Here is an 8,343-nt window from a genome sequence, read left to right as displayed (position 1 = left end):
CGGGCGTGTGTGTGTGTGCATGTGTGTGTGTGTGAGTGTGTGTGTGGCTGCGTGCATGCGTGCGTGTGTGTGTGTGTGGGATGAGGTGGGTCTGGGCGGAGTGAGGGCAAAAGGTGGAGGAAGATTTTTCACTGCATTCCTACTTGCGCTTTCCGATTTTTAAATCTTATAAATGTATTGCCTACTTGAAATAATTATTTTTATAAGGCAGAAAATAATAGTGGAATTTACGTGTAATAAAATGTGCACCATTCTAACTAATAATTGGTTAATTCAATAAAATTTTATCATAGTTGTTGCTGCAAAGAAGAGTTCTATATTAAAATACAGTAAAACCTTTTTCAAATCCACGCCCATTCATGTCCCATTTAAAAATACTGGGCATTTCTAGTTTTAATAAAGTGTCCTCTAAAGAAAGGTTCTGTGCAACAAATGTTTTCTCTAGTCCAGTGTAACGGTCAGTAGTATTTTTCCCCCAATCAATCATAGCTTCAACTGCACTGCCCCGGTGTTCACCGAGAGGCTACTTGGTACCTGACACCGAAGTCGATGCTCTGAGGGGCGTCAGATGAACAGGACGCGCCCCCCGGTTCCGAGCTGTTTACAACCTAACCAAAGTGCATCCTGTCTGGGTCCCTCACTTTGCTTCAGCCTTCGTCACCTCACTCTCTGACCCCCTTTCTCTTTTTTAAAAAAATTTTTTATCGGAGTATAGTTGATTTACAATCTTGGGTTAGTTTTTGCTGTGCAGCAAAGTGAATCAGTTATACGTATACATAGGTCCACTCTTTCTTAGACTCTTTTCCCATAGAGGTCTTTACAGCGTACTGAGTAGAGTTCCCTGTGCTCTACAGTAGGTCCTTACTGGTTTTCTGAGCCCCTTTCTGAAATAGCTCCACCACCTCCTCCCTCTCCAGTCCCTCACACTTGCCGATTTTCCCTCGTGTCGCTCGTCAGCAGCTCACAAATTACATGTTCATTTGATCATCATTCATCTTCTCCAACTAGAACAGTACCTGCCCCATAGCGGACTGTCAATAATTACCTGTTGAACAAATAAATAAATGAGTTAAGAAAGGAGGGGCTGAGCATTCCATGTTACAAAGGCGGTGTAGACAGTACATAGGGCCAAATAAAGTCGAGAAGAATCAGGGATCCTACACATGAGTTTGGGGCGGGGACGGCTGGAGAGTCACCATAAAGACAGCGGATCCGAGGTCTCTTGTGTGCCTCACTTGGTCAGAAATAATCCCTAAGAAGCTAACGGCCCACAAACTGGAGGCAGACCTAAATTCTACGCAAAAGATCATCAAGTAGAATCAAAAACCCAAGCCAGAGGCCGAATATAAATTTATCTAAAGACTCAACAGTCCTCATGAGTCCTCGTAGGATCGTGTTCTACATCCTAGTAGCTGGGAGATAGCACCCTCCGTGCTACTTACACCCTGTTTATTTTTTATTTTCTATTTTTTAAAATTTTATTTATTTTCTTTATTTCTTTGGCTGCTTTGAGTCTTAGTTGTGGCATGCGGGATCTTTCGTTGCAGCATGGGTTCTTCATTGCAGTGCGCGGGCTTCTCTCTAGTTGTGGCATGCAGGTTTTCTGTCTCTAGTTGAGGCACGTAATCTCATTAGTTGTGGTGCTTGGGCTTAGTTGCCCCGCAGCATATGGGATCTTAGTTTCCTGACCAGGGATCGAACCTGCGTCCCCTGCATTGGAAGGCGGATTCTCTACCACTGGACCACCAGGGAAGACCCTACACCCTGTTTAAATCCCTTTGATTATGATACACCTTTCCCTCCTTTCTGGCCTCAGCTAAAACGGTGAGCTGAAGCTTTCATTACTTACCTGGACCTTCCGTTAAAGTGTCTGTCCGCAGACAGTCAGGGTTGGGAGGGCGTTCTCCTCCAGGCACCTGAATGGCAGGTTGAATGGCTGATGGCTCTACAGTGATGCCAGAGAAGGCTGGTGATGATGCATTAGCCACCTTGTTTCCAGAACAGTCACAGGAGTGCAAGTCTTCTTGTCATGCTTCATCAGACTTGTTGGAGAGCTGGGCGGGTGTAGCAGAGGGTGTGCTTGTACACACAGGTGTTGTTACAGGCGGTGAGAGCGTGTGCTTATACACACAACACTGAAATCAGAGCCTCTATTTTATCTTTTTAAAATTTATTTTATTGAAGTAGAGTTGATTTACAATGTTGTGTTAATTTCTGCTGTACAGCAAAGTGATTCAGTTATACACTTATATACATCCCTTTATATTCTTTTCCATGGCGGTTTATCCCAGGATATTAGATGTAGTTCCCTGTGCTCTACGGCAGGACCTTGTTGTCTATCCATTCGGTACAGAGTAGTTTAGAGCCTCACTCCCGAACAGCCCTTCACGGTAACAATTCTCATCCTCTGGGCCTGTCATCAGCTCAGCACTGTGACCACCCCACCCTGAGACACCTTCACCCTCCATGTCAGTGACCCCGGCCTGTACCCCTGCTTTCGAGGCAAAACAGCTGGGGGTACAGGATGCGGCCCTCGGCTCTGGGCCTTGTTGGGGGTTCCACAAGCTGCTCCAGGTCTCTGACCCTCAGTTTTTTCAAGTGGTGCTTCCCTCTTTAGGTCATCGTGAGAATTAAATGAATTAATACTCGAAAGACCCTCAGACTAGTGCTTGGAATGTAACAAGCACTTAATCGACCTTAGTTGTGGTCGTTTCATCTTTGGATTCTCCATCTCCTTCTCTGGCTCCTTTTCCGGTTCCCTGAAGATGACTCAGCTTTGCCCACTGAACTTCTTTTCTCTGTGTGTGTTCTTTCTTTATCACGTGATCCTTCCGAGCTCCATCCAGCATCTGCAGCAGGCTCTGCGCTGGCCCTGCTTTTCCTCTGAGCTCCAGCCAAGGTCCCAGCGCCCCCAGACCCGGACTCAGTGGTCCTAGCCCCAGCAACATCAACACTCCTGGATCTCAGCTCGTCTCTTCAAGACTTTGATGTCTCCCCGGACTTTGATGTCCAAGTAGCTGGTGAGTCCGTTGCTTGTGTGCACCCTTCCGGCCCCAGTGCCCCCCGACTCAGGGCTCTCACCACACCCCTGGATGAAGCCAGTCACCCCACTCCCTCCCACCCGCATCTCACTGCCAATTAACCATAAATTGTACAATAATCTCTACTCAGCAGCCTTTGGGGTCTCCTCTCGTCCAATCTACTAAACTCCAAACCCGCGCATGAGGCTTTCCGGCCCCCAGCTCCCCGTGAGACCCCTTTCTCCCCGATTCCTCTGCCACCTTGACCTCTTCAAGCTCTGGCTCCTCCTCACATCACACAGCTCAGACGGCTCCTTACCAGCCTCAGCTACTGAAATCCTAAATCCTACTCACCCTCCAAAGCCCAGTGTGTGTGACACCTACTCCAAGAGGCCCTTCCTGACTTCTTGGTCCTCATAGGCTCTTTTAGCCTTTCTACCATTTTTATTGTACTTATCACATAGTGCTTTGTGTTGTAATTGTTCATTTCCATGGTTTGGTCCTCCTGACAGATCACAGATTTTGTGGGCAGGGACCCTATGCTGTGTATGTCTGGGCAACAGACTCGCTCGGTTCAATACTGTTCACATAGTAGATTCTTTTTTATTTTTTTATTATTTAAATTTATTTTTATTTTTGGCTGTGTTGGGTCTTCGTTTCTGTGCGAGGGCTTTCTCTAGTTGCGGCAAGCGGGGGCCACTCTTCATCGCGGTGCGCGGGCCTCTCACTATCGCGGCCTCTCTTGTTGCGGAGCACAGGCTCCAGACGCGCAGGCTCAGTAGTTGTGGCTCACGGGCCCAGTTGCTCCGCGGCATGTGGGATCTTCCCAGACCAGGGCTCGAACCCGTGTCCCCCGCATTGGCAGGCGGATTCTCAACCACTGCGCCACCAGGGAAGCCCCCACATAGTAGATTCTTAATAAACGTGAATGAATGAGTAAAATCGTAGTGTTTTGAGCCCAGTTCTGCGTGTCATTTTTCCACAAGGTTTGGTGGCTGCCACCCAGTCATAATCTAAACCAGAAAGTACACTTTAGAGGATAATTTAATTTCCTTGGCTCATTAAATCTCGTAATTTGGGAAGTGGCTTCAGTGATGTGGTCATTTTCCTGCTCAGCCCCAAACCCAGACCATCAGCTCATGAAGAGTCAACATGTGGAAATGTTTATCAGCCTTTCAACGCCAGCGCAGAAGGTCCTGCTGCAGCCAGCAGCCAGTCAATCAGAGAACACAGTTCTTCACAGAGCGGGCCCAGACGCTCAGCAGGAAGGACGAGAAACACAAAAACCGTTTAAGGTGTCCTCACTGCCTGGAGGCTTTTCATCTGATTATGATACAAAGTCAGTATCCCCAAAATAATTTAAAAATCAGTAAGGCTAGGGAGTTCCCCGGTGGCCTAGTGGTTAGGATTCAGCACTTTAACAGCTGTGGCCCAGGTTCCATCCCTGGTCGGGGAACTGAGATCCCACAAGCCGTGTGGCCAAAATAAAAATAAATAAATACATACGGTATCGGTAATAAGTGTCACGGGAATTTAGAGACAAGAAAGATAAAAATAACACCATTTGAGGGACTTCCCTGGTGGCGCAGTGGTTAAGACTCTGTGCTCCCAATGCAGGGGGCCCAGTTTCGATGCCTGGTCAGGGAACTAGATCCCGCATGCATGCTGCAACTAAGAGTGCCCATGCCATAACTAAGGAGCTGTCGAGCTGCCACTAAGGAGACCGTCTGCCACAAGTAAGGAGCATGCCTGCCGCAACCAAGACCCGGTGTAACCAAATAAATAAAATAAATATTTTTTTAAAAAAATACCATTTGAGGACTTCCCTGATGGCACAGTGGTTAAGAATCCCCCTGCCAATGCAGGGGACACGGGTTTGAGCCCTGGTCGGGGAACTAAGATCCCACATGCTGTGGAGCAACTAAGCCCTTTCCCCACAAGTACTGAGCCTGTGCTCTACAGCCCACAAGCCACAACTACTGAGCCCACGTGCCACAACTACTGAAGCCTGTGTGCCTAGAGCCCGTGCTCCACAACAAGAGAAGCCACCGCAATGAGAAGCCCATGCACCGCAACGAAGAGCAGCCCCCGCTCGCCACAACTAGAGAAAGCCCGCACGCAGCAACGAAGACCCAATGCAGCCAAAAATAAATAAATAAATAAATAAATTTATATATATTAAAAAAAATACCATTTGAGTGCTTAGTATTTGACAATTTATTATCATTATTACATATGATTTCCCCCCAGATCTTATGAGCTAAGCATTAATATTCTCATTTTAGAAATGCAGAAACCAAGTTTAAAGTTTAGGTGATTTTCCCAAGGTCTAGAAATGTAACCAGAAAATATTGTCATTTACCAGCGGGGTTTCAAGTACGTGTTCTGCCTCCATCTGGGCCCAGCTTTCTGAAGCCGCCTCTGAAAGTGAATTGCTCTTTTGCTTGAAACATCAGTCGTTCTTTCTTTACTCCTTAAGCAACATGACCCTGACTTCTGTGTGTGGCAGTCGGGGTCTCCACGATGTGTCTCCAACAACCTGCCCTTCCAGCCTGGTGGCCAAGCACTTCCCACCTTGAACTCCGGGCAAAGGAGAACATCTCAGACCCCGCCTCTTTTTATCAATTCCAGTGTTTCTGCCGCTGTGTCTTAGTTAAACGCTTTTGATGCTAAGTAACTGAAAGACACAAGCAAGCAAAAAAAGAGAATGCTTATTATCAGGATTTGAAGAAATCTTATAAAACCCACAGGTGTAACATCTGGTCCAGGTTCTCAGGGGATTGGGGCCTGGACCTGGGAGGTGCTGGCCCCCTGCAGCCCAAGCCACACACACACACACACACACACACACACACACACACACACACACCCCACCTTCTCTAGGTGTTGGTTTGGTGCCTCTTTCTCCTGCGCGCTGGCACAGGTAGAGGACTGTTGTCCCACAGAGGAAGAAACTCACCAGCACCTGCGAACCCTGAGTTCAGATTCACAAGTGAGGAAGCTGGCCAGCCGCTTGTGCAGAGGGTCCAGGGAGGAGGACAGGGTCCATCGCACACACATGGCCATCACGGCCTTTCCCTGTGTGGGGGGCACTTGCGGGGGAGGGATCTTGAAAAATTCAACTAAAAATGAATCCAACCGAACTGACCCACTGTAATCTATCAATACCTTGCCCACCTCACCCTAGAAAAATCCCCACCCTCCTTCCAATCCCAGCTCAAGTGCCACGTCTTTGATATATTTTTTTTCCCTTAGAAAGACAAAAGCTATATATTCTGTCCAGCTTCATGACCTCCCGTATCGCAGTTCCTCGCAGAGGACAGCTGCTCCAGAAATGTAGGTGGAATCGTGCACACGCAGAGCTGTGGGAAGAGGAGAGAGCAGCACGCAGGCTTGGGGCCCAAGGGCCGGCAGGTGACCGTGCGGGGACTCGGGTGTGGGCAGGTGAGGCCAGACTGGAAGGAACTGCAGGCCTGGCGTGCCGGCAGCCTCTGCTGTGCATCTCCTTGGTAACTGGTAACAGCGCAGCCCTACTTGTAAGCAGGTAGCTGAGGTCACACATGTTGGGCTGATGGTACAGGAAAGAAGCCAGGAAAACATCCTCGGGGAACCAGGGCGGGTTTATTCACCAGCAAACAGGAGGGCGCCTGACTTTTCTGAGGCTTCACTGGCTATTCCCAGAGCCGGCTTCTGGAGCACCACACAGAAAGCCCCAGAAAAGCAACCGCTTTACTCTCCAGCTAGGTGTTCTGATATGTTTTCCAGCTCAATGAAAAGAGACAATTTATCCCAAACTTGCTCCCTTGTGCTGGGTGAGTGTGGCGCTTCCTTTGCTGTTTAAGGGAACTCTTAAAGGGGGCAGTGGGCCTGTCACCCAGGAATTGCCTTTGACTAAAAATAAAACAGCTGGACTTCCCTGGTGGCGCAGTGGTTAAGAATCCGCCTGCCAATGCAGGGGACATGGGTTCGAGCCCTGGTCCGGGAAGATCCCACATGCCGCGGAGCAACTAAGCCCATGCGCCACAACTACTGAGCCTGCACTCTAGAGCCCGCGAGCCACAACTACTGAAACCCGTGAGCACTGAGCCCACGTACCACAACTACTGAAGCCCTCGTGCCTAGAGCCTGTGCTCCGCAACAAGAGAAGCCACCGCAGTGAGAAGCCTGCACACCGCAACGAAGAGTAGCCCCTGCTCGCTGCAACTAGAGAAAGCCCACGTGCAGCAACGAAGACCCAACAAAGCCAAAAATAAATAATAAATAAATTAATTTAAAAAAAAAAACAGCTTAAAATACAAACAAAATACCCACTTGGTCAGATACTTCTCTGCCCTTTTATTTATTTTTCGTTTCCTTACACATAAGCATGTTCACAGAGAAAATTGAGGGACTCCTAACCCCTTCTTAATACACAAATCTCTCTGTCTTTTCCAATTAAAACTTTGAGCTTCCTAAGAACAGGCCGCATAGGTTAAAGTGTCCAAAATTATTAATCAGAGGCAGAGGCCAGTAAATTATGAGGTGTCATTCTGTTTCTCTTCCAGACATTTGGCCTTTGAAGATGATACCAGACTGTTACCTGAACAAGCAAAAAAAAAAAAAGCAATTAACTTGGTTCCAAAGAGGAGATCAAATGCTAGCAACAGGCAAGAGATCAGCCTGACAGGTGGGGGGGTGTGGGCAGGAAACTTAGATCACAGTAAAGAGAAGCCTCCCCTCCCCCAATTCTCCTTCCGCTCCTGTTCTCTGCAGGTGGCACATGGCACCTGCAAGGTGGTTTGGGGAGAGCAGGTGAGCCGTGACCTCCAAAGCTGGGGTTCGGGTCAGGTGTCGACAAGGCCTCCGAGTGACCGAGATGTGCTGCTCTCCTAGCAAGAGCTTTCCTGTGAATTGAACTTAACAAACCTGAAAACAATTTAATGAGAATCGTTATTAAGTTGGCTTAAGTGAACTTAGAAAGAGTTTCACTTGAGGACATCACACGCAGCATGGTGACTCTGGTTAAGAACATGCATTGTACACTTGAACTTTGCTAAGAGTCGACCTGGGGCGTCCACACACGGAGGAAACAGTGAGGCAGTGGGTGGATCCCACAGGTGCATCAATCATGGCGGCGTTCCCCTTTAGTACATACCAGTTTGTCAATTATACTTCAATTATACCTCCAGTCCCCCAGTAAAGCCGGGGGACTTGATTAATTATAGAATCAGAAGATTTTTAGATCTGAAACGGATTTCAAAGGCATCTAGTTCAGTCCCTTCGTTTTACAGAAACAGGAAAATGGGGGTGAAGTGACCGCTGACGGCCGCCCAGCAGGGGGGAA

At 48.1% G+C, this 8,343-nt stretch overlaps 1 long non-coding RNA gene across 1 annotated transcript; it reads right to left on the bottom strand.

Annotated features, from left to right (window-relative positions):
• Positions 1-3,643: 3,643 nt before the first annotated feature.
• Positions 3,644-7,084, bottom strand: LOC309640981. Its single transcript, XR_014252475.1, has 2 exons — positions 5,980-7,084; positions 3,644-5,697 (listed from the first exon to the last, which is right to left on the bottom strand). It is a non-coding gene; the product is annotated as an uncharacterized lncRNA (long non-coding RNA).
• Between the last annotated feature and the right edge of the window lie 1,259 nt (positions 7,085-8,343).

The sequence above is a fragment of the Balaenoptera physalus genome (assembly GCF_965194825.1).
Source record: "Balaenoptera physalus genome assembly, chromosome: 13".
In the NCBI taxonomy this organism is placed as follows: Eukaryota; Metazoa; Chordata; class Mammalia; order Artiodactyla; family Balaenopteridae; genus Balaenoptera; species Balaenoptera physalus.
The sequence above is the reverse complement of the archived record's forward strand: the minus strand, read 5'-3'. Positions and strand labels throughout refer to the sequence as shown.